Source organism: Symsagittifera roscoffensis, chromosome 10 (genome assembly GCF_963678635.1).
Source record: "Symsagittifera roscoffensis chromosome 10, txSymRosc1.1, whole genome shotgun sequence".
NCBI lineage: Eukaryota > Metazoa > Xenacoelomorpha > Acoela > Convolutidae > Symsagittifera > Symsagittifera roscoffensis.
In genome coordinates, this window is record NC_087071.1 from 17,717,285 (window position 1) to 17,743,472 (window position 26,188).

Genomic DNA, 26,188 nt, shown 5'->3' on the forward strand with positions numbered 1-26,188 from the left:
CTCCTTTGGTAATTCGGGGTGATCTTCTATAGGTTTGCCAGACTTGTCGAGCCATCTCGTGAGTGGAAGACTATCATACGTTTCCTTATCCATGAAGGAGAAGCCATCTTTGATTTCTGGCCTATCTGCCTCCCTCTGTTCTTGTCTCATGTAGAACTCCGTCTTCTTACTCAAGTTAATGGCATTTTGATGTTTGTCTCTCGTCCTATGCTCAATTATCATGTTGTATCCATCCAGGCAAACTATCCATCTCCCAATGTAGCTCTGATCCATTGAGTACGTTTTCAACCAGCTGAGTGCCCTGTTGTCGACTCGTAACTTAAACGGCTCGCTACCTAGGTATACCCTGTATTTTTCGACAAAGGTGACCACCGCGAACATTTCTGCTTTAGGCGCTCCGTACTTCATCTCCGTATCACTCAAGACTTTACTCCCGTATGCTATCGGTCTCAAGACTGTCTTTCCGTTCCATTCCTGCTCTTGATTTAGAATGCCAGAAATCGCTACTACTGACGCATCCGTGTCCAGCACGTACATTCCTTTTTCCGTTGGCATCCCTAGCACCGGTGCTTCACACAACTCCTTCTTTATTCTCTGAAATGACTCCTCTGCTGCATTGTTCCACGTGAATTTCTTGCCTTTGTGCCTCATCAGTTGTTGCATCGGGTACACTTTGTCCGCATAGCCCATAATGAACTCCCAATAATAGTTCGCAAAACCCAAGAAGCTCATCAGTTGATGTCCCTTTTTTTGCGATTTCCAGGTCAAAATCGCTTCTACTGCATTTGGGTCTGGTCTGATGCCATGTCTATCCACCATTCTCCCCAGGTATTTAATCGAGTCCTTGAGTATTTCGCACTTTGATGGTTTGCACTTTAGTCCCGATCTGTTCATGCAGGCGAACACCTCGTCTAGTCGCTCGATGTGGTCTTCTAGTGTTGGTGTCGATATTACCACGTGTCCACGTAGCACATTACCAGGTTGCCGTATTTCTTCGTTACACCTATCAGTGCGTGTGCCATCAATCGTTGAAACGTAGTCGTGGCGTTGCAAAGACCAAAGGGCATCCTTCTCCATTGAAACAGCCCCAGCTCGCAGGCAAACCCTGTTTTATCCCTGTCTTGCTTCCTCAGTGGGACCTGCCAAAAAGTTGATCCTAAATCAAGAGTCGTAAAAAGTTTTGCGTCCCCTAACTTCGAGAGGCTCTCATCAATCATAGGTATGGGATAGACATCCTTCACCGTGACTGAGTTCAGATACCGAAAGTCGCAACAAAACCTTAATTGGTCGTCTTTCTTCTTAGCCATCACTACTCCACACGCCCACGGTGATTTGGATGATTCTATGATATCAAACTCTAGTAAGGTCTCTATTTCTTTTCTACATGCATCCGATTTGTGTGGGGTCATACGCCTCAACCCCTCCCTGTGCCGTACCGCCGACTCTTCAAGCTCTAATTCATGCTCAAGAAAACTACAACATCCAATGTCTGCCTTATGTTTCGAAAAAACGTCCTCATTCCGCTCTAGTACGTCCTTGATGGCTTTGAGCTGTTCGTCCGTTAACTTGCCCCTCAAGTGCTCTATTTCTGGTAAAACCGGTTTATCCGTTTCTATTTCCTCTAGTGTGGGTCCTTCCGGGAAATTTGAACAGCTCGAAAGTCCATCATCTGTCTCTGACTTAAGTGGTTTCACAAGACCTGATGTTTCTTTTATTTTCTTTAATCTTCTCAAGATACAAATCTTGTCCCTATGATTGGGACAATCAAGAACTTCATTCTCTTTTTCATTTTCAGTCATTTCATATTGAGTTTTCAGGGGTAAAACTTATCCCAGTTTCCTTAAACAGCAGCACTTTGACTATTTGGATTTCGGACTATGCATATTTGCTTGTTGTCACTTAGTTCATTGTATTTTTCATCCGCAAGCTTACAATTGCCGCTTCGTTTGCTTTCAGCCTCACCCTCCTACTCAAGAATACCGGTGCTTTATTCTCATTAGTCATTAATAAATTTACCGTTATAATTACGTACTTCCTTTCCGGGTTTCGAATCCTGAAGATGGCATTTTATAGATCAATTGTTACGTCGAAATTTCTTATGAAGTCTCTGCCTAAAACGAATTGGTCAGCCTCATCCAGGTTTTCCACCACAAGAAAGCTCATCCGCAGGTTGCGTTCCCCCAAGTTTAGGTCTATTATTGTTGTCCTGCCTAGTATCCGCAGCGCCCCTTTGTTTGCAGCTGACAGCCGTATTCTCGAGTCTATCAAATCGTCTTTTTAGAAGCCCATTCGCTCCCAAGTTTCGATTGGTATAACGCTCAGAACCGCTCCCGTGTCTAGTAACCCGCGCAACTGAGTCTTCTTGCCGCTTATGTCAAGCACGTGTGCTGATGCGTCTGCTTCCGTTCCGATATGCATTGCATCCTCTTCCAACATGGCGCAGTGTCCAATCGATCTCACTTTCAGTTCTTCTCTGCCCACGTAGATCTGTCCGGCTAGGTCTTCGTCACATGTTATCATAGTTTTCGTGTAGATGTTTATCCCATCAATGTGTAACATCACCTCATGCGGACCATAGGCTTCCGTGTACCTATTTTCGATGCGGACCGCTTGCTACCACCTCTTGTGAGTAGTGCCCTCAAAGCTCTAGAAGTTGTCTTCGGACTTATTGCACTTAAGTAATCTGCGTACACATCAATGTGCATTATCATCTGATAGCTTGGCTCACTCAGGTTTCCCGTTACTTCGTGGCCACCCACAGTGATTATCGACATTATTCTGGCTCCAATTTTTGTTATTCCGACTGCTTTTCCCGTCATCATTTTTAGAGTATTGCATTTTCCACTCCTTGTCGCGCCCCCTTCGGCGTCTGGTACTGGCACCGACCTACATAATGTCTCATTCAACTTCTGCCTATCGATCTCCTTTTTCAGTCGTTGCTCGATCTCTTTCGTCGCTAGGTCTTGTTTCACTTTGTTGATAGCATCCGCAGCTGCTATCTCATAGTTTATTTCCAGAGAATTCATGGCCTCGGCTTCTATGGCTTTTTTGACTTGTGTTACACCCTTCACCGTTTTTGTCGGTAGTTCCGCACTCGGTGCCTCCGAGGTTTTTGTGTCAAAATTGGCTTGCCTGTTCCTCGTGTTCTGTACTGCCGCGATCGCTAGCTTGTGTTTGGGGTGACTTTGGTTCTTCACTGCTTCCCAAAACAGCGGACAATTCATCCTGAAGTGGCCTTCTTGATTGCAGAAGAAGCACCTCGCACCTATTTTGATGATCAAGCCACTATAGAACTCATGTTCCTCCGTCTGGCTCATATCTTCCTCATCCGGCGCATATCCCAGACTCTTCATGCCTTGCTTGTACGTGGTGCAATCCGCCACGTGATGATCCGCTGATCCGCAATTTGCGCATGACCTACGTTTGTCCATATCATCTCTAGGCTTGTACCATGACGACCTCTGTGGCTGACTCCCCCCTTGTATGTTCCTATTGTCCGAGTTCGAGTACTTCTTAGGTTTCATCAACATGTACTTCCTTGACTTTTGTCTCATTTCTTCCGGAGTCTGTGCATTATCTTTCGACAGTGTATAGTATGTTGCTAACATTGTTCTCAAGTCGTCACTTTTTACCCCATCGATAAACTTCGAGGCGTTGCTCAAGTTCCTTCTATTTGTTGATTCTTCAGGATCACTCCTTCTTCTCAGGCTCTCAAGATCATCCAGGAATCGATCGATTGATTCATCGTCCCTCTGTCTTCTCTTTTCAAATCTCATCATAGCTTGGTTGCCCTTCATTCCTGATCCGAATCGGTTCAACAATATCTCGAAGATCTTGTCCGCAGTACCACGTTCCTCTTCCTTCTTTGCAACTACACATTTTAACGCTGTACCCTCTAAGTTGCTCAGTATAGCCGTGCAGGCCTGGCTGTCGTCATTCAAGTTGTCTTGTTCCAAATGTACTCTCATGACTTCTACCCATGTGTCGATGCATGCATCTGAGTCGTCTTTAAATTCCTTTGGTTTCTTGAAGGTTTTCCTGGATTTGCCACCTCCTCTTTCTCTCGAGTCAGTGTTCCTTGTAGCGACCGCTTCCAGTGTCCTATTCATCATTTCCCAGGTGTTTGCCCACGTCATGGCATCGGGTCCTACATTGTTGCTCGTTGTGGATTCCCCTGAACCATTTGTCGTATTTGAGGTTCCACTCTTCATAATTGTCTTGGCCCCCTGGTCCTATGCTCGCTGCACCCCTGGGTAACGGTGTGGACTCCCGCTTGTTCCGTTGTGGTTCTACGAAATCGACTCTGTTGCCTTGCGTTCTGTCTGTAGCCAGCTTGTCTTGTGCTTTAGAGTTTCTCAAGAGAGCATCTATTTTGGACTGTATGGCACATGAACTTTCAGCCTGGTCTGTGCTCATTGTGTTTATTCTCGTCTCCAGACTCCATAACTTGTTGTTCACCGTGTCATATCGTTGCATCATTTCTTGCATGTCCTTTTTGATATTTTTCTTGCGCTCTTCATCGGTAGCCTCTACCTTGTCTGACATCTGCTGTAGCTTTTCTTCCGTCGCCCCCGCCAGGTTGAAGTAATTGTCTAGGTTCTCGTTCTTGTTGTATCTTATTTCCTTTTTAGTACTTGTCGATCTTCTTCATTGCATTTCACTTTTTTGTCAATTTGATCCAAGTTCGCCATCAAATCGCCCAGCTCGAGAGAGGTTGTTTTTTCGTGATTAGCTGTTGGCCCATGGTTAGCTGTTGCCCAATGTTTGATTTGCTCATCGTTTTGAATGCTCATTGTTTCCGGCGTGTTGCTTGTTGTGTCCTCCACAGTGTCAATTGGCGAGAACTCTATCGTCATCTTTTCTTCTTCTTCCGCATTCGGCATCGGTGTTGACTCCGTTGTTTTCCTTGCCACCTCATCAACACTCTGATCTGGTGTCTCAAGATCAATTTCTATAGCAGGTACCGTTCGTCCCTCCACGCCGCTTACTTTCGTTTTGCTCTCCTTTGCGCTTCTTGTGTTGACCATGCTCACTGAAAAGTTCCTGCTCATTAATTTTTGGTCCGAGGGAGTTATGACTTGTCTTTGACTCAAGAACTCTTTTTTCTGCTATCGGTACCCTACTTCGCCTCAAGATTTTTATTTACAGTTTTCTCTATTTATAATATTAATATTTACAAAATTCTTTTCTAAGGATAAAAATTCTAAAAAGTATTCCTAGTTCTCTTAAAACAAATCTTCAATTCGTGATCTTAATAGAGCGGTTTTTTTGTGATTTAATCGTTCTGACCGATCATTTTTGCTTTACTTAAGTGTTGGGATATTTCACTCTGTCCTAAGACCTATCACTCAAGTGTTGGGACACTTCGCACTGTCCCAAGACCTTTTCTAACTGACCCAAGGTTTCTCCGTACTGTGGCAAGACCTTTACGTACTGTTCCAAGACTTTTTCGTACTGTCCCAAGACTTTTCCGTACTGCCCCAAGACTTCGTCGTTGGGACGCTTGAACCACTATCCCTGATACCACCACTTGAGCTCTAGTATAAAAATTTCCCCAAAACTCAACCTTACTGGCCAAAAAGTTTCAATTACTAACCCCCTGTATTTTTCTCCCTTTTTTATTCTAATGCAAGTTGAAACCCAACTTGTTCGCAGGTATCTTGTGATCACCTGTTCGTTCAAAACCGATAAAATTGGTACCGGAAACGTAAAAACTTAAACGAGAAAAATGATAAAAACAGACAGATGAACCCACCTAAAATTCAAAGGTGACCAATGTCGTCCTTTCGTTAAGAAAAATGTCTGGTACCTGATTGTCACGCGTTTTCCTCCCCCCTACTAACGTTCTTACGGGTATTTTCCTTCCGGGTTACAAACACTGTCTATTTCCGTTCCCCCCACCCGATCCGACCAGGGTACCTACCTTAATTGATCTTAAACTTGGATATCGTTGCTTTATAATTCACGCGTGTAAGATTAAAATGTAACTAAATCGACGATATCGATTGATTAGTTACTGTAACGTGTCCCCCTTTTTTACAATTTGCAACCGCCAACGTCTAACCTAACCAGCCCCCTTCTAACCTCCCCCCTATTTAGCCCCCCTCTTAAGCCGAAAATCACCTTAAACGCTGGGTGCTAAATCTCTTGAGAGAAAACCGTAGAACTTGTTTCCAAGCTCTGCTCGAGTAAAACTGTTCCTCAAAACAGTGGGGTTCCGCTTATCCAATTTTACACTTATCTCCCATAATGTAATAAGGATTCTAACGATACCCGATTGACCAACCAGAACACCCCTGTGTGTCCTCCTCTGGTTGTTCTGATTCCGTGCTAGTTGTCTCCTTGGCTTGTCCAGCACCTCTCACCAGAACCACTTTCCCACTTGGCTGGCCACTTGTTCCAGTCAAGTCTCCCAGTGGTCTGTCAATTGACCAAACAGAACACCCCTGTGTGTCTTCTCTGTTCGGTCCCGTCGGTGCTGGATGTGTCTTTGTCGTGTCCAGCACTTGTCGGGTTTCCTTCCTCTGAACCACTTTCCTACTTGGCTGGGCACCTTTTCCAGCCAAGTCTCCTAGTGGTCCAGCTAAGTTGCAAGCTATCTGAAAACCCTTGACAACGCCCCACACTCGGGCACCATTTTAAATTGCTGAATTGATCGAAACGATCGGTCTTATGAAAACAGTATGGGTATACTATTTAATTAATATAAAGGTTTGATCCAACTAATCTGGTATCAAAGTCACTGTCCTGTCCCTGGTTACCCCCTTACTCGGTTAGCTAGGCCTCGTTCTTATTTTATATAGTTTTTGTTTCGCTTTTTGTCTTTTTGCTCGTTTTTTGTCCCCCTAGTTACCCCCTTATTCGGTTAGCTAGGCCTCGTTCGGAGAGCGTACCAGGAATTTTCTCGAGTTTTCTTAAAAAGCTATCACGGTACAGCCGGAAGGATTACACGTTCCCGCTGAACCGTACCACCGGTACTCTAGAATGGGCATGTAGCCCGGAGCTGTGTCAAGTGGGTTTGACTCCGTAGTCATGATGTCGTAAAAACACCCAGGAGCGCCATAAAAACACTATGTAACAGTCGCCTACTTAAGTCACATATGAGGTTAAAGAAAAATAGGCCCCATAAACATTGGCTCAAGAGTCAGGGACACTATCTCTTGTGTTTTTCTACCTCGAACGGTCGGATCCAATTCGGTTCACTTGCGACATGAGACTAAAACCCCTCGTTACAGCTTGAAGGCCACTACCAAAACACCCCCACTCTAGAAAATAAAAACGTCCCCATACTTACGTCTCAAAATACCTAAAATACGCGAACGCCGTTAAAAACAGGGTCGGAACATTCCGTTTTTTAGTTGTTTTTTACTAGACAGTGGAACTTTGATCCATTTCAGATGGATCAACCTAAAACTCTCCCCACCTCAACATAACAAGTAAAAACACACTCAGGAAAACTAAATTGGGTACTCACATACCAGCACACTCGAGACTTGGAGTAACTAAATCAACTAGCAACTCTAGCCTTAAAGTGAATTAAGTTTTAATTCAAGAAGTCTGTAATCAATGAATTCCAGCAAAGGAAATGAGTTTCAACTTGGGAATTGAGTTTTTGGGACTGGATCATTGAGAGACCCCGATTGTCCACCTTTCCACCGAAGGTCCATTCTGGTCCACTTCTAATGAATATCTTCTGCTTTCGTGATCGTTCTGTCTCCAATTTCAGGATAAGAAAGCTCTACTCTAGTGTGATACTATATCTGGAAATTGCGAATAGCAACTTCCCGCTGCTTTTTTGACCACTTTCCCGCGATTGTAGTTAGATTGTTCTGATTTTATATTTATGAGAATTTCAGTTGTCGCGAGAAAGTTGAGCATGACAAGCTCAATTCAAATTTTTCAAATATTCCATTTCACCCCAAAATCACGTTGTTCGTATTGCTCAAGGTCAAACTTCCAAATATGACCGACTGGCACGACCATTGGGAGCCAAACTGTGACATTCGGCCAGAATGTACGAAAATGCAGTTTCGCAATTGAATTTTTATCGATTAGAAAAAAGAACATCTGACCGGGAAGATTGATGGTTTTAATGAATTGGCGACTTTGTTTGAACGATTGGACAGATCGTGAAGGGTAGTTTTAACTGACATGCTAATTTTTAAAAATTCGATTTGGACATGAACGACACGTAACCTTTTATTATTTCGCACACACTGAAACGGCGAAAACACACAACAACAGTCGCAGCGGAAACAACAACGAAAAACCGACAACAGATTGAAATTGTAATTGGAGATTGTCAGGGACCATTCCGAGTTGTAACGATTATTCTGCTACAATCGTTACAACGTAGAAGCCGAGAAAAAGAAAGTGTGTTGGGACTGCGTGTCTAACCTTCCAGAAAGAAATAGGAGTGCTAACTCCCCGGATTCCAGAATCCGGAGGGGTCTCGGGCTCAGAACTCGAACTGTTTTATATAAACTTCTAGCTTCCTGGTGATGCCCTAAGTTGAATTTAATTAAAATCCAGATTCATTTTCAGAGAATGAGAAGCTAGGAGTTAGGGAAAGGGTTGATCCATTTTCGATGGAGATGATGATTTTTATCTACTGAACAAAAACAATCGTAATATTAAAAAAATAGAAGTAGCCCTGTTTTTAGGAGTGACCTCGTGGTCTGGGGAGACCCAGCCATGAGTTCACTATTTTTGTATATAATTAGGTTAATTTGAGCGTTCTGGTCGATGCCGGAAAGCAGTAACAATTTGTCGACCCGATGTTAGGAAAACCAGCATAAGAACTGGCTTTGGCAGAGACGATGAAAAGCATGTAGAGCTGTGTTTATACGCTAGCCAGTCGTTTTAGAACCTAGCTTTATTTTCCGTCAATAATTACTTCCAGGCGAATATTACAAATGTTATATCTTGAATATTTTTACGTCCGTTGGTTCGATTCGTAAAATCAAGTCTGCAATTTCGCTGTCAAAAATTGGCTCCGTCCAATTGTTTTGGATTTTATTTTCCCGAGCCATTTCAAATTTTCCAAGTTCAAACCATCGTGTAAGCGCATCATCATCATATGTTCCATCCACATGCTCCAAACCAAAGATTTCGCTTAAAGCATCTTTTGCTGATATTGCTGAGGCTAAGAAAGCGAGTAAAGCGAGTAGACGAGCGGAAGAAACGCCCAAGCCACCTTTGGCTGCCGGGAGAACTGCTTGTAAAAACTGGTTATCATCTTTTTTCACATTAATGACCTTGCTTAACGAATTTCGTGGTAATTTATCGTATTGTTCCAAAAAATTATTTTGTAAAAAACAAGAGCTCGTACGCAAAAAAAAATAGGAATTCGAAATTGTGTTAAAATTGAATTTTACTCCGTACTCGTAGGCGAGCCAAAAAAAACTTCGCACTTCTCAGTGCTCACGCTCAGGCCGTAAATTTGTTCCAATTTCAGAAGGTTTTTAAGGTCCCGGAGTACTACCTTATAGTCGTCGGCTAAATTTCTGTCATCTCAATACCAGATGTTAATTTTCGGCTCCAACTGTTTGACTATTGTCTGAATGGTTTCCGCAAAAAGGGGAAGGGCTTCAGGATCACCTTGCTGAGTTCCGTCTTCTGAACTTATGACAGAGCTTCCGTAAAAAAGGTAACTAATTTTACTATACGCGCAATGGGTGTAATTATACAATTCGGTGCGATTTGAATAAACATGATTCAGCATTGTTTCTCTATTTAGAGAGTTAAAGACATTCTTAAAATCTAGTTTTAAAAGAACAGAGCATTTTGGATTATTGTCGCGTTCAATTAGGTTCCGGAACGAGTGTGCAGCTATTTCTGCTCCTCGTTTGGTACCGTATCTTATTGCTTTGTATAGGTCGAAATCGGTTACGAAAAAACTATCCACATTTTCTGGATTTGGAGCTGCAAATTTGGCTCGCTGAGGGTGCTTAGACAACAATTTTTGATAGTTATCAGTTGAAAAGGAGCAATTTTGTCATCCGAAGCAGCAGGCCTTATTCCTCCCTTTACATTTCCTTCATCGAGCTTACTACTTACTATCTTTCTTCTCTGCTCGAGGTCACTCAGAGGCGGGCTTGAAACTTGGAGATGGAGTTTTGGAAGTGACATGTCATTTGCTCGAATTTTTTTTATTTATCAAAGAGCTCATATTTGTGGTCTGTTTGCGTCCACTTCTTTTCGGTCGTTCCAATTAGCCATTTTGTAACATCTTCTACATCGTAGAAGATGTCATCTATTTTGTCCGACAGACTCTCCGCCAAGGGAACACGCGAGTCTTTTGGTACTCTCTCGAGTACTCGGACATTTGAGATGGCTGTATTAACATAATTATCTAGCACTAATTCATTACCTATTGTTGCTTTATTAACAGATTTTACATCAACGCATAAAGAACACTGAAACCATTGGCTTTTCACAGAGTCGCTAAGAGAAATATTTACACAACTGATATGAAACCCACTAAAACAATAATCACATCTAATCCAAGTTATCAGTTCTGAAGGTTTTCAGCAACCTTTGCTTGTACAGTCTCTTTTGTTTTTTTTTCATCTTGGCGCAGCATAAAGGTAAAAAAAGGTTTTGACTGGACTTTAGGGGACTTAACTAACCCATGATAAGCGGTTAGTGGGAATTTTATAATTCAGCAAATCATAGAAAAAAAAAGACAATTAAATTAATTTAAATTTTAAAATCGATTTATAAAAATCAAAAACAAGGAACAATCTCACCCGAGCTCAGTAGGTCCAGCGGTGCACCACCAGACCCTTCAAGCCAGTTCCAGTTTCTCAACTCCCTACAGAAAGCCACTTGACAGACCTCTCTCTAAAATTCCCCAGAGGGCGCTCCACAAACAGGCACAAACATCAAACATAACAAATCTATTTAAAAAGTTTATCACAACAATTAGGCTAAAAGGAACAGCACTGGGAAAATCAACAACAGGAAAGTATGCCCAGCCTGGATTCCGATTTAAGTTCCAACTCGAATCACAAAGGAATTCTTTAACAGAGACTTCCTGTTTGATTTCTGCGCTTGTCATGAGCTTGAACAGCTGAAATTGGAAATAAACAATTTACGAAAAAATGACAAGATTGCTCCTAGTGTGAAGTCAGAGAAAATCAGATATTACAAAAAAAAACGAGAAACTTTGAAGATCAACGGACTGGAATACAAAGAAGAGGAGGTCAATGAACAGCTGAAGCATAAGTTAGTTGAGCTCTGTGGGAACAAACTGGGTGTGGATAAGAAGAATAGTGACATTTCTTCATGACATAGACTACCAAAAAGAAGGAATGATACGCATTATCCAATGGTATTAGGGTTTGTCGCAAGAAGGAAAAAACAAGCCATTATGTATTCTAATTAAAAACTGAAAGAAAGAGACATATACAATTTGTTTCTTGAAGACACTAGTGTTGTTAGAAAAAGGGCGCTTATGCAACTTATAACCAGAAGATCGAAAGTATCATAGTAACCGAGGTTACAGAAAAGAGTTTCTTTATCACATTATCCACTCATAATCCTCGGAATTTTCCAGATAAGGAGAAGATAATGATAAAAAGGAGTCAAACGTGGTTATTCGTGATGGAAACCTACTTTGCTATATGAAAAACAACCAGAAAAAAAAATGATTATCAAATGTTTTTTCGATCTACAAACTGCATACCAGAGTTTTACTTTCGTTCAGTATCTCAAAAAGAAAGTTTCGATAATAAATGAGCAGAAGGGAAATAAGCCATGGTGATCTTCTATAGGTTTGCCAGACTTGTCGAGCCATCTCGTGAGTGGAAGACTATCATACGTTTCCTTATCCATGAAGGAGAAGCCATCTTTGATTTCTGGCCTATCTGCCTCCCTCTGTTCCTGTCTCATGTAGAACTCCGTCTTCTTACTCAAGCTATAGGCATTTTGATGTTTGTCTCTCGTCCTATGCTCAATTATCATGTTGTATCCATCCAAGCGAACTATCCATCTCCCAATGTAGCTCTGATCCATTGAGTACGTTTTCAACCAGCTGAGTGCCCTGTTGTCGACTCGTAACTTAAACGACTCGCTACCTAGGTATACCCTTTATTTTTCGACAAAGGTGACCACCGCGAACATTTCTGCTTTAGGCGCCCCGTACTTCATCTCCGTATCACTCAAGACTTTACTCCCGTATGCTATCGGTCTCAAGACTGTCTTCCCGTTCCATTCCGGCTCTTGATGTACAATGCCAGAAATCGCTACTGCTGACGGATCCGTGTCCAGCACGTACATTCGTTTTTCCGTTGGCATCCCTAGCTCCGGTGCTTCCCACAACTCCTTCTTTATTCTCTGGAATGACTCCTCTGCTGCATTGTTCCACGTGAATTTCTTGCCTTTGTGCCTCATCAGTTGATGCATCGGGTACACTTTGTCCGCATAGCCCATTATTAACTCCCTGTAATTGTTCGCAAAACCCAAGAAGCTCATCAGTTGATGTTCCTTTTTTTGCGATTTCCAGGTCAAAATTGCTTCTACTGCATCTGGGTCTGGTCTGATGCCATGTCTATCCACCATCTCCCCAGGTATTTAATCGAGTCCTTGAGTATTTCGCACTTTGATGGTTTGCACTTTAGTCCCGATCTCTTCTTGCAGGCGAACACCTCGTCTAGTCGCTCGATGTGGTCTTCTAGTGTTGGTGTTGCTATTACCACGTGTCCACGTAGCACACTACCAGGTTGCCGTATTTCTTCGTTAGACCTATCAGTGCGTGTGCCATCAATCGTTGAAACGTAGTCGTGGCGTTGCAAAGACCAAAGGGTATCCTTCTCAATTGAAACAGCCCCAGCTCGTAGGCAAACCCTGTTTTATCCCTGTCTTGCTTCCTCAGTGGGACCTGCCAAAAAGTTGATCATAAATCAAGAGTCGTAAAAAGTTTTGCGTCCCCTAACTTCGAGAGGCTCTCATCAATCATAGGTATGGGATAGACATCCTTCACCGTGACTGAGTTCAGATACCGAAAGTCGCAACAAAACCTTAATTGGTCGCCTTTCTTCTTAGCCATCACTATTCCACACGCCCACGGTGATTTAGATGATTCTATGATATCAAACTCTAGTAAGGTCTCTATTTCTTTTCTACATGCATCCGATTGGTGTGGGGTCATACGCCTCACCCCCTCCCTGTGCGGTACCGCCGACTCTTCAAGCTCTATTTCATGTTCAAGAAAACTACAACATCCAATGTCTGCCTTATGTTTCGAAAAAACGTCCTCATTCCGCTCTAGTACGTCCTTGATGGCTTTGAGCTGTTCGTCCGTTAACTTGCCCCTCAAGTGATTCGTTTCTGGTAAAAACCGGTTTATCCATTTCTATCTCCTCTAGTGTGGGTCTTTCGGGTAAATTTGTACAACTCGAAAGTCCATCATTTGTCTCTGACTTAAGTGATTTCACAAGACTTGATGTTTCTTTTATTTTCTTTAATCTTCTCAAGATACTAATCTTGTCCCTATGATTGGGACAATCAGGAACTTCGATTTCTTTTACATTTTTAGTCATTTCATATCGAGTTTTCACGGGTAAAGCGTATCCCAGTTTCCTTCCCCTCTGGATCGTGATGGGTATATCAAGAGTATTCAACAAGACACTGACGCAGAGGTCGTTCTTGGTTATCGAGAAGGATCTTCCTAAAACAGCAGCACTTTGACTACTTGGATTTGGGACTATGCATACTTGTTTGTTATCACTTAATTCATTATAATTTTTCATCCGTAAGCCTACAATTGCCGCTTCGTTCGCTTTCAGCCTTACCTTCCTACTCAAGAATACCGGTGCTTTATTCTCATTTGCCATTATCAAATTTACCGGTTTAATTACGTACTTCCTATCCGGGTTCCGAATCCTGAACATGGCATTGCTTAGATCAATCGTTACGTCGAAATTCCTGATGAAGTCTCTGCTTAAAATGAATTGGTCAGACTCATCCAGGTTTTCCACCACAAGAAAGATCATCCACAGGTTTTGTTCCCCCAAGTTTGGGGCTATAATTGGTGTCCTGCCTAGTACCCGCAGCGCCCCTTTGTTTGCAGCTGACACATTTTCTTCGACCACCGGTTTATCGTCTGCTAATTTCTCGAGTAATCAGTTCAAGTCATCACCTATCTCTGTCCTTCCCGTTTCCACTTGATTGAGATTCATAGCCTTTTGCCTTAGTGTCCCCTCACAATTTTCGACTTGAGCATTATCTCCATTGGCATCCCTTGGGTTCTTTTCAAGATTGTTTTCTCTGGACGTTTCTTTGGTAATTCGGGGTGATCTTCTATAGGTTTGCCAGAATTGTCGAGCCATCTCGTTAGTGGAAGACTATCATACGTTTCCTTACCCATAAAGGAGAAGCCATCTTTGATTTCTGGCCTATCTGCCTCCCTCTGTTCCTGTCTCATGTAGAACTCCGTCTTTTTACTCAAGCTATAGGCATTTTGATGTTTGTCTCTCGTCCTATGCTCAATTATCATGTTGTATCCATCCAGGCGAACTATCCATCTCCCAATGTAGCTCTGATCCATTGAGTACGTTTTCAACCAGCTGTGTGCCCTGTTGTCGACTAGGTACCTAGGTATACCCTGTATTTTTCGACAAAGGTGACCACCGCGAACATTTCTGCTTTAGGCGCCCCGTACTTCATCTCCGTATCACTCAAGACAAATCCCGTATGCTATCGGTCTCAAGACTGTCTTTCCATTCCATTCCTGACCTTGTTGTAGAATGCCAGAAATCGCTACTACTGACGCATCCGTGTCCAGCACGTACATTCCTTTTTCCGTTGGCATCCCTAGCACCGGTGCTTCACACAACTCCTTCTTTATTCTCTGGAATGACTCCTCTGCTGCATTGTTCCACTTGAATTTCTTGCCCTTGTGCCTCATCAGTTGTTGCATCGGGTACACTTTGTCGGCATAGCCCTTAATGAACTCCCTGTAATAGTTCGCAAAATCCAAGAAGCTCATCAGTTGATGTTCCATTTTTGGCAATTTCTAGGTCAAAATTGTTTCTACTGCATCTGGGTCTGGTCTGATGCCATGTCTAACCACCATTCTCCCCAGGTATTTAATCGAGTCCTTGAGTATTTCACACTTTGATGGTTTGCACTTTAGTTCCGATCTCTTCATGCAGGCGAACACCTCGTCTAGTCGCTCGATGTGGTCTTCTAGTGTTGGTGTCGCTATTACCACGTGTCCACGTAGCACATTACCAGGTTGCCGTATTTCTTCGTTACACCTATCAATGCGTGTGCCATCAATCGTTGAAACGTAGCCGTGGCGTTGCAAAGACCAAAGGGCATCCTTCTCCATTGAAACAGCCCCAGCTCGCAGGCAAACCCTGTTTTATCCCTGTCTTGCTTCCTCAGTGGAACCTGCCAAAAAGCTGATCCTAAATCAAGAGTCGTAAAAAATTTTGCGTCCCCTAACTTCGAGAGGCTCTTATCAATCACAGGTATGGGATAGACATCCTTCACCGTGACGGAGTTCAGATACCGAGAAACACAACAAAACCTTAATTGGTCGCCTTTCTTCTTTGCCATCACTACTCCACACGCCCACGGTGATTTGGATGATTCTATGATATCATACTCTAGTAAGGTCTCTATTTCTTTTCTACATGCATCCGATTTGTGTGGGGTCATACGCCTCACCCCCTCCCTGTGAGGTACCGCCGACTCTTCAGGCTCTATTTCATGTTCAAGAAAATTACAACATCCAATGTCTACCTAATGTTTCGAAAAAACGTCCTCATTCCGCTCTAGTACGTCCTTGATGGCTTCCAGCTGTTTGTCCGTTAACTTGCCCTTCAAATGCTCTTTTTCTGGTAAAACCGCTTTATCCATTTCTATTTCCTCTAGGGTGGGTCTTTCCGGGAAATTCGAACAGCTCGAAAGTCCATCGTCTGTCTCTGACTTAAGTGATTCCACAAGACCTGATGTTTCTTTTATTTTCTTTAATCTTCTCAAGATACAAATCTTGTCCCTATGATTGGGACAATCAAGAACTTCATTCTTTTTTTCATTTTCAGTCATTTCATATCGAGTTTTCAGGGGTAAAGCGTATCCCAGCTTCCTTCCCCTCTGGATTGTGATGGGTTTATCAAGAGTATTCAACAAGACACTGACGCAGAGGCCGCTCGTGGTTATCGAGAAGGATCTTCCTAAAACAGCAGCAGTTTGACTATTTGGATTTCGGACTGTGCATATTTGCTTGTTGTCACTTAGTTCCTTGTATTTTTCATCCGCAAGCTTACAATTGCCGCTTCGTTTGCTTTCAGCCTCACCCTCCTACTCAAGAATACCGGTGCTTTATTCTCATTCGTCATTAATAAATTTACCGGTTTAACTACGTACTTCCTTTCCGGGTTTCGAATCCTGAAGATGGCATTGTTTAGATCAATTGTTACGTCGAAATGTCTAATGAAGTCTCTGCCTAAAATGAATTGGTCAGACTCATCCAGGTTTTCCACCACAAGAAAGCTCATCCGCAGGTTGCGTTCCCCCAAGTTTAGGTCTCTTATTGGTGTCCTGCCTAGTACCCGCAGCGCCCCTTTGTTTGCAGCTGACAGGCGTATTCTCGAGTCTATCAAATCGTCTTTGTCGAAGCCCATTTGCTCCCAAGTTTCGATTGGTATAACGCTCAAAACCGCTCTCGTGTCTAGTAACCCGCTCAACTGAGTCTTCTTGCCGCTTATGTCAAGCACGTGTGCCGATACGTCTGCTTCCGATCCGATATGCATTGCATCCTCCTCCAACATGGCGCAGTGTCCAATCGATCTCACTTTCAGTTCTACTCTGCCCACGTAGATCTGTCCGGCTAGGTCTTCGTCACAGGTTATCATAGTTTTCGTGTAGATGTTTATCCCATCAATGTGTAACATCACCTCATGCGGGCCATAGGCTTCCGTGTACCTATTTTCGATGCGGACCGACTTGCTACCACCTCTTGTGAGTAATGCCCTCAAGGCTCTAGAAGTTTTCTGCGGACTTATTGCACTTAAGTAATCTGCGTACACATCAATGTGCATTATCGTCTGATAGCTTGGCTCACTCAGGTTTCTCGTTACTTCGTGGCCGCCCACAGTGATTATCGACATTATTCTGGCTCCAATTTTTGTTATTCCGACTGGTTTTCCCGTCACCATTTTTAGAGTGTTGCAGTTTCCACTCCTTGTCGCACCCCCTTCGGCGTCTGGTACTGGCACCGACCTACATAATGTCTCATTCAACTTCTGCCTATCGATCTCCTTTTTCAGTCGTTTCTCGATCTCTTTCGTCGCTAGGTCTTATTTCACTTTGTTGATAGCATCCGCAGCTGCTCTCTCATAGTTTAATTCCAGAGAATTCATGGCCTCCACTTTTATGGCTTTTTTGACTTGTGTTACAGCCTTCACCGTTTTTGTCGGTAGTTCCGCACTCGGTGCCTCCGAGGTTTTTGTGTCAAAATCGGCTTGCCTGTTCCTCGTGTTCTGTACTGCCGCGAGCGCTAGCTTGTGTTTGGAGTGACTTTGGTTCTTCACTGCTTCCCAAAACAACAGACAATTCATCCTAAAGTGGCCTTATTGATTGCAGAAGAAGCACCTCGCACCTATTTTGATGATCAAGCCACTATAGAACTCATTTTCCTCCGTCTGGCTCATATCTTCCTCATCCGGCGCATATCCCAGACTCTTCATGCATTGCTTGTACGTCGTGCAATCCGTCACGTGATGATCCGCTGATCCGCAATTTGCGCATGACCTACGTTTGTCCATATCATCTCTAGGCTTGTACCATGACGACCTCTGTGGCTGACTCCCCCCTTGTATGTTCCTATTGTCCGAGTTCGAGTACTTCTTAGGTTTCATCAACATTTACTTCCTTGACTTTTGTCTCATTTCTTCCGGAGTCTGTGCATTATCTTTCGACAGTGTATAGTATGTTGCTAACATTGTTCTCAATTCGTCACTTTTACCCCATCGATAAACTTCGAGGCGATGCTCAAGTTCTTTCTATTTGTTGATTCTTCAGGATCACTCCTTCTTCTCAAGCTCTCAAGATCATCCAGGAACCGATCGATTGATTCATCGTCCCTCTGTCTTCTCTTTTCAAATCTCATCATAGCTTGGTTGCCCTTCATTCCTGATCGGAATCGGTTCAACAATATCTCGAAGATCTTGTCCGCATTACCACGTTCCTCTTCCTTCTTTGCAACTACACATTTTAACGCTGTGCCCTCTAAGTTGCTCAGTATAGCCGTGCAGGCCCGGCTGTCGTCATTCAAGTTGTCTTGTTCCAAATGTACTCTCATGACTTCTACCCATGTGTCGATGCATGCATCTCAGTCGTCTTTAAATCCCTTTGGTTTCTTGAAGGTTTTCCTGGATTTGCCACCTCCTCTTTCACTCGAGTCAGTGTTCCTTGTAGCGACCGCTTCCAGTGTCCTATTCATCATTTCCAAGGTGTTTGCCCACGTCATGGCATCGGGTCCTACATTGTTCCTCGTTGTGGAATCCCCTGAACAATTTGTCGTATTTGAGGTTCCACTCTTCACAATTGTCTTGGCCCCCTGGTCCTATGCTCGCTGCACCCCTGGGTAACGGCGTGGACTCCCGCTTGTTCCGTTGTGGTTCTACGAAATCGACTCTGTTGCCTTGCGTTCTGTCTGTAGCCAGCTTGTCTTGTGCTTTAGAGTTTCTCAAGAGAGCATCTATTTTAGACTGTATGGCACATGAACTTTCAGCCTGGTCTGTGCTCATTGTGTCTATTCTCGTCTCCAGACTCTATAACTTGTTGTTCACCGTGTCATATCGTTGCATCATTTCTTGCATGTCCTTTTTGATATTTTTCTTGCGCTCTTCATCGGTAGCCTCTACCTTGTCTGACATCTGCTGTAGCTTTTCTTCTGTCGCCCTCGCCAGGTTGAAGTAATTGTCTAGGTTCTCGTTCTTGTTGTATCTTATTTCCTTTTTAGAACTTTTCGATCTTCTTCATTGCATTTCAGTTTTTTGTCGATTTGATCCAACTTCGCCATCAAATCGCCCAGCTCGAGAGAGTTTGTTTTTTCGCGATTAGCTGTTGGCCCATGGTTAGCTGTTGCCCCATGTTTGATTTGCTCATCGTTTTGAATGGCTTCTGTTGTTATCGTGGAAAGTGTTCCAAACGTTTTGCTTTTCTCGGACGTTGGTTCTACCTCCTCTTTATCTCTTGGTTTCATTCCGACCATCATTGCGATCCTCTCTGTGAAGGACGTTCTTTTTGTGTGAGAATCATCTTTTATTGTTTCCGGCGTGTTGCTTGTTGTGTCCTCGACAGTGTCAATTGGCGAGAACTCTATCGTCTTTTTTTCTTGTTCTTCGGCATTCGGCATCGGTGTTGACTCCGTTGTTTTCCTTGCCACCTCATCAACACTCTGATCTGGTGTCTCAAGATCAATTTCTATAGCAGGTACCTTTCGTCCCTCCACGCCGCTTACTTTCGTCTTGCTCTCCTTTGCGCTTCTTGTGTTGACCATGCTCACTGAAAAGTTCCCGCTCATTACTTTTTGGTCCGAGGGCGTTTCTTTCCTCTGCGACGAGTTATGACTTGTTTTCGACTCTAGAACTCTTCTTTCTGCTATCGGTACCCTACTTTGCCTCATGATTTTTATTTACAATTTTCTCTATTTATAATATTTATATTTACAAAATCTTTTCTAAGGATAAAAATTCTAAAAAGTATTCCTAATTCTCGTAAGAAAAATCTTCAATTCGTGATCTTAATAGAGCGGATTTTTTGTGATTTAATCGTTCTGACCGATCATTTCTGCTCTTACTTAAGTGTTGGGATATTTCACTCTGTCTCAAGACCTATCACTCAAGTGTTGGGCTAACTCGCACTGTCCAAGACCCTTTTCGCTCTAGTGTTGGGACACTTCGCACTGTCCCAAGACCTTTTCTAACTGTCTCAAGGCTTCTCCGTACTGTGGCAAGACCTTTACGTACTGTTCCAAGACTTTTTCGTACTGTCCCAAGACTTTTCCGTACTGTCCCAAGACTTCGTCGTTGGGACTCTTGAACCACTATCCCTGATACCACCACTTGAGCTCTAGTATAAAAATTTCCTCAAAACTCAACCTTACTGGCCAAAAAGTTTCAATTACTAATCCCCTGTATTTTTCTCCCTTTTTTATTCTAATGCAAGTTGAAACCCAACTTGTTCGCAGGTATCTTGTGATCACCTGTTCGTTCAAAACCGATAAACTTGGTACCGGAAACGTAAAAACTTAAACGAGAAAAATGATAATCAGGATAAGAGAGCTCTACTCTAGTGTGATAATATATCTGGAAATTGCGATTAGCAACTTTCCGCTGCTTTTTTGACCACTTTCCCGCGATTAAAGTTAGAATGTTCTGATTTTATATTTCTGAGATTTTAAGTTGTCGCGAGAAAGTTGAGCATGACATGCTCAATTCAAATTTTTCAAATATTCCATTTCACCACAAAATCAAGTTGTTCGTATTGCTTAAGGTCAAACTTCCAAATATGACCGACTGGCACAACCATTGGGAGCCAAATTGTGACATTCGGCCAGAATGTACGAAAATGCAGTTTTTATCGATTAGAAAAAAGAACATCTGACCGGGAAGATTGATGGTTTTAATGAATTGGCGACTTTGTTTGAACGATTGGACAAATCGGGAAGGGTAGTTTTAACTGACATGCTAATTTTTAAAATTTCGATTTGGACATGAACGACACGTAACCTTTCATTATTTCGCACACACTGCAACAGTCGCAGCGGAAACAACGACAAAAAAAACGACAACAGATTGAAATTGTAACGATTCCGAGTTGTAACGATTGTTCTGCTACAATCGTTACAACGTAGAAGCCGAGAAAAAGGAAATGTGTTGGGACTGCGTGTCTAGCCTTCCGGAAAGAAATAGGAGTGCTAATTCCCCGGATTCCAGAATCCGGAGGGGTCTCGGGCTCAGAACTCGAACTGTTTTATATAAACTTCTAGCTTCCTGGTGATGCCCTGAGTTGAATTTAATTAACATCCAGATTCATTTTCAGAGAATGAGAAGCTAGGAGTGAGGGAAAGATCTCCTTTTCGATGGAGATGATGATTTTTATCTAATGATTAAAAACAATAGTAATACAAAAAAAATAGTAGTAGCCCTGTTTTTAGGTGTGACCTCGTGGTCTGGGGAGACCCAGCCATGAGTTCAATATTTTTGCATATAATTAAGTTCATTTCAGCGTTCTGGTCGATGCCGGAAAGCAGTAACAATTTGTCGACCCGATGTTAGGAAAACCAACATAAGAACTGGCTTTGGGAGAGACGGTGAAAAGCATGTAAAGCTGTGTTTATACGCTAGCCAGTCGTTTTAGAACCTAGCTTTTTTCTCCGTCAACATTTACTTCCAGGCGAATATTACAAATGTTACATCTTGAATATTTTTACGTCCGTTGGTTCGATTCGTAAAATCAACTCTGCAATTTCGCTGTCAAAAATTGGCTCCGTCCAATTGTTTTGGATTTTATTTTCCCGAGCCATTTCAAATTTTCCAAGTTCAAACCATCGTGTAAGCGCATCATCATCATAGGTTCCATCCACATGCTCCAAACCAAAGATTTCGCTCAAGGCATCTTTAGCTCATACTGCTGAGGCTAAGAAAGCGAGTAAAGCGAGTAGACGAGCGGAAGAAACGCCCAAGCCACCTTTGGCTGCCGGGAGAACTGCTTGTAAAAACTGGTTATCATCCTTTTTCACATTAATGACTTTGCATAACGAAATTCTTAGTAATTTGTCGTATTGCTCCAAAAAATCATTTTGTAAAAAACAAGGGCTCGTAAGCAAAAAAAATAGGAGTTTTGGCATGCTAAACAATTTTTCCGGAGGTAAAAACCATAATGGGCGTCCAGTTTGTCAATGACATCCGAGACTTTTTCAAGCTCCTTAATTTTTTCGTCGAGCAATTCTTTTCGGCAAAGTTGGTCGATTGGAGATCCTAAAATGAGGAGTTCTTCTTTTGTTTTTAGGATTTATTTTGGGCTTATTTTTTTTCGAAATTGTGTTAAAATTGAATTTTACTGTGTACTCGTAGTCGGGCCAAAAAAAACTTCGCATTTCTCAGTGCTCAAGCTCAGGCCGTAAATTTGTTCCAATTTCAGAAGATTTTTAAGGTCCCGGAGTACTACCTTATAGTCGTCGGCTAAATTTCTATCATCTTAATACCAGATGTTAATTTTCGACTCCAACTGTTTGACTATTGTCTGAATGGTTTCCGCAAAAAGGGGAAGGGCTTCAGGATCACCTTGCTGAGTTCCGTCTTCTGAACTTATGACAGAGCTTCCGTAAAAAAGGTAACTAATTTTACTATACGCGCAATGGGTGTAATTATACAATTCGGTGCGATTTGAATAAACATGATTCAGCATTGTTTCTCTATTTAGAGAGTTAAAGACATTCTTAAAATCTAGTTTTAAAAGAACAGAGCATTTTGGATTATCGTCGCGTTCAATTAGGTTCCGGAACGAGTGTGCAGCGATTTCTGCTCCTCGTTTGGTACCGTATCTTACCTGTTCGTTTCCGAAAAATTTTATCTCTCGGAGAGGGCCTTGCTTCCAGCGCATTTAGACGCGATACGTCTCAGCGTGTTGCCAATGGCAATCGGTCTCAACCCTCCGTCTATCTTCATGAGGGCGATAAGCTTTGCGCCAAGAAAGAAAGGTCTTAGGGCTTCGGGTATTTTGCTATCTCCAATGAGGTTTATCAGCTTAGTAAGCGATTTCATAAAATTAAGTGCTGCACTGCCATTCGACTTACTAACAAGATCTTAAAAAATTTGAGGAACAATTTTATCAGGACCTGCTGCTGATTTGTTCGGAAAGGACATTATTGCTTTGTATAGGTCGTAATCGGTTACGAAAAAACTATCCACATTTTCTGGATTTGGAGCTGCAAATTTGGCTCGCTGAGGGTGCTTAGACAAAAATTTTTGATAGTTATCAGTTGAAAAAGGAGCAATTTTGTCATCCGAAGCAGCAAGCCTTATTCCTCCCTTTACATTTCCTTCATCGAGCTTACTACTTACTATCTTTCTTCTCTGCTCGAGGTCACTCAGAGGCGGGCTTGGAACTTGGGGATGGGGTTTTGGAAGTGACATGTCATTTGCTCGATTTTTTTTTATTTATCAAAGAGCTTAGGCTTGTGGTCTGTTTGCGTCCACTTCTTTTCGGTTGTTCCAATTAGCCATTTTGTAACCTCTTCTACATCGTAGACGATGTCATCTATTTTGTCCGACAGACTTTCCGCCAAGGGAACCCGCGAGTCTTTTGGTACTCTCTCGAGTACTCGGACATTTGAGATGGCTGTATTAACATAATTGTCTAGCACTAATTCATTACCTATTGTTGCTTTATTAACAGATTTTACATCAACGCATAAAGAACACTGAAACCATTGGCTTTTCACAGAGTCGCTAAGAGAAATATTTGCACAACTGATATGATACCAACTAGAACAATAATCACATCTAATCCAATTTATCAGTTCTGAAGGTTTTCAGCAACCTTTGCTTGTACAGTCTTTGTTGTTTTTCTTCATCTTGGCGCAGCGTAAAGGTAAAAAAAGGGTTTTGACTGGACTTTAGGGGGCTTAACTAACCCATGATAAGCGGTTAGTGGGAATTTTATAATTCAGCAAATCATAGAAAAAAAAGACAATTAAATTAATTTAAAATTTAAAATCGATTAATAAAAATCAAAAACAAGGAACAATCTCACCCGAGCTCAGTAGGTCCAGCGGTGCACCACCAGACCCTTCAAGCCAGTTCCAGTTTCTCAACTCCCCACAGAAAGCCACTTGACAGACCTGTCTCTTAAATTCCCCAGAGGGCGCTCCACAAACAAGCACAAACATCAAAGATAACAAATCTATTTAATAAGTTTATCACAACAATTAGGCTAAAAAGAACAGCACTGGGAAAATCAACAACGAGAAAGTATGCCCAGCCTGGATTCCGATTTAAGTTCCAACTCGAATCACAAAGGAATTCTTTAACAGAGACTTCCTGTTTGATTTCTGCGCTTGTCATGAGGTTGAACAGCTGATATTGGAAAAAAAACGATTTACGAAAAAATGACAAGATTGCTCCTAGTGTGAAGTCAGAGAAAATCAGATATTACAAAAAAAAACTAGAAAATTTTAAAATCAACGGACTGGAATACAAAGAAGAGGAGGTCAATGAACAGCTGAAGCATAAGTTAGTTGAGCTCTGTGGGAACGAACTGGGTGTGGATGTGAAGAATAGTGACATTTCTTCATGCCATAGACTACCAAAAAGAAGGAATGATACATATTCTCCAATAGTATTAGGGTTTGTCGCAAGAAGGATAAAACAAGCCATTATGTAATCTAATTAAAAACTGAAAGAAAGAGACATATACAATTTGTTTCTTGAAGACACTAGTGTTGTTAGAAAAAGGGCGCTTATGCAACTTATAACCAGAAGATCGAAAGTGTCATAGTAACCGAGGTTACAGACAGAAGTTTCTTTATCGCATTATACACTTAAAATCCTCGGAATTTTCTAGATAAGGAAAAAATAATGATAAAAAGGAGTCAAACGTGGTTATTCGTGATGGAAACCTACATTGCTATATGAAAAACAACCAGAGTCAAAAAATGATTATCAAATATTTTTTCGATCTACAAACTGCATACCAGAGTTTTACTTTCGTTCAGTATCTCAAAAAGAAGGTTTCGATAATAAAAGAGCCGAAGGGAAATAAGCCATTAGCGGCCGTCAAGGTTTCCACATAGGCCATAAAAGAAGGAAAACAATCATTAAGCCTTATTTGAAGTTTTTCTTGAACCAATCTATCTCAAGTTTGGTTTTTCCTGATGCTATGAAAAGTGCTAATGTGACTCACGTATTTCAGAAAGATGAAATTCAGGATCCTTAAATTTATAGACCTGTATCAAAAACAACAGCCTTTTCAAAAATCTATGAGAAAAAATTGCTCATCTGAATACCAACAAATTATTTAATCCCCCTCAATTTGGTTTCAGAAAAGATCTCTCGGCAATTAATGCATTTCTCTCTTTTAATGAATCATTGAGGAAAGAAATTGCAGATATTAAAATAGTTCATGCTATTGTACAATTCAATCTCCCACGAATTTGTTTTGAGTAAATTAAAAGCCCTATTCATTTTGCTTCAAATCTATATGACTTCTGCAAAATGGAACTCACTACCGTCACATATTCGGGATATTATTTTAATTCAACATGTTTCCAAATGTTGACTGAAAAAAATTTTTTTAGATTCATTTAAAAACAAATGTCGAAATAAACAATGCTCAAATTCGGCGTGATTTTTGGTTTATTTGATAACTCCTTAACACAATAGTTTACACAAAGTGAACGCTGCACCATTAATTTTTTACGTTTCACAGAGTATATTTTTATAAATTACACTAATTTGTATAGTAAGCATTATGCTTTGTCTGTACCTTATTTAAAGTGTCTTTCTCTCTTTCTATCATGTGTTATGTTTTTAATTTGTGCCTGTTTTTCGAGCGCTTTTCAAAGAGTTTGAGAGACCGGTACACAGGTAATTTCTTATCTTTAGGCCCCTCAGCCTCTGTCGATCAGCTCCTTCTGTGGAAGTCCAATTCGTCATTCGAGAACCGATGTATCATACAACTCGTTTTTCCAGCCTCGATTTGAAGAAGTTGATGTGAGCGCTGAAAATTGCAGTGTGTGTCAAATGGCTTTCTGGGGGGAAGGAGAAACTAGAACTGGCTCGAAGAGTCTGGTTGTGCACCGCTGGACCTGCTAAGTTCGGCTGAGATTGCTCCTTCTTTTTGATTTTAATTGTGTGCTTTTAGGGTTTTAATTGATTTATCTTACTTAAGTAAAATTGTAGCACAACTCGGATATTACAGTGAGTTTCCGTGCGACTGTTAACAAAGAAATGAGCAAAATCAAATTTCTAGATTTAAATTACTTCTCTAATTAACAAATTTTAAAGGAATTTTAAATTTGATAAGAGTTTCAAAATGTTAAATCAAACGTTTTCACATACTTTGTGCAGCAACATGATTAAATTTCTTCAATACTTACAGCAAGATCAAAGATCTGGAAAAAGTGACATACAGGTCTCAAAAATGCTCTGACCATTCAAATTTT

General features: G+C 41.8%; 1 protein-coding gene across 1 annotated transcript in view; it reads right to left on the reverse strand.

Annotated features, from left to right (window-relative positions):
* The window catches only part of LOC134855491 (target of EGR1 protein 1-like), a 61,558-nt gene extending 37,604 nt beyond the window's left edge, over window positions 1–23,954 (reverse strand). Inside the window, exon 1 of the mRNA XM_063872028.1 lies at window positions 23,927–23,954. The gene's annotated coding sequence lies outside the window, so the exon portion shown is untranslated. The remainder of the gene's footprint in view (window positions 1–23,926) is intronic.
* Window positions 23,955–26,188: the final 2,234 nt, after the last annotated feature.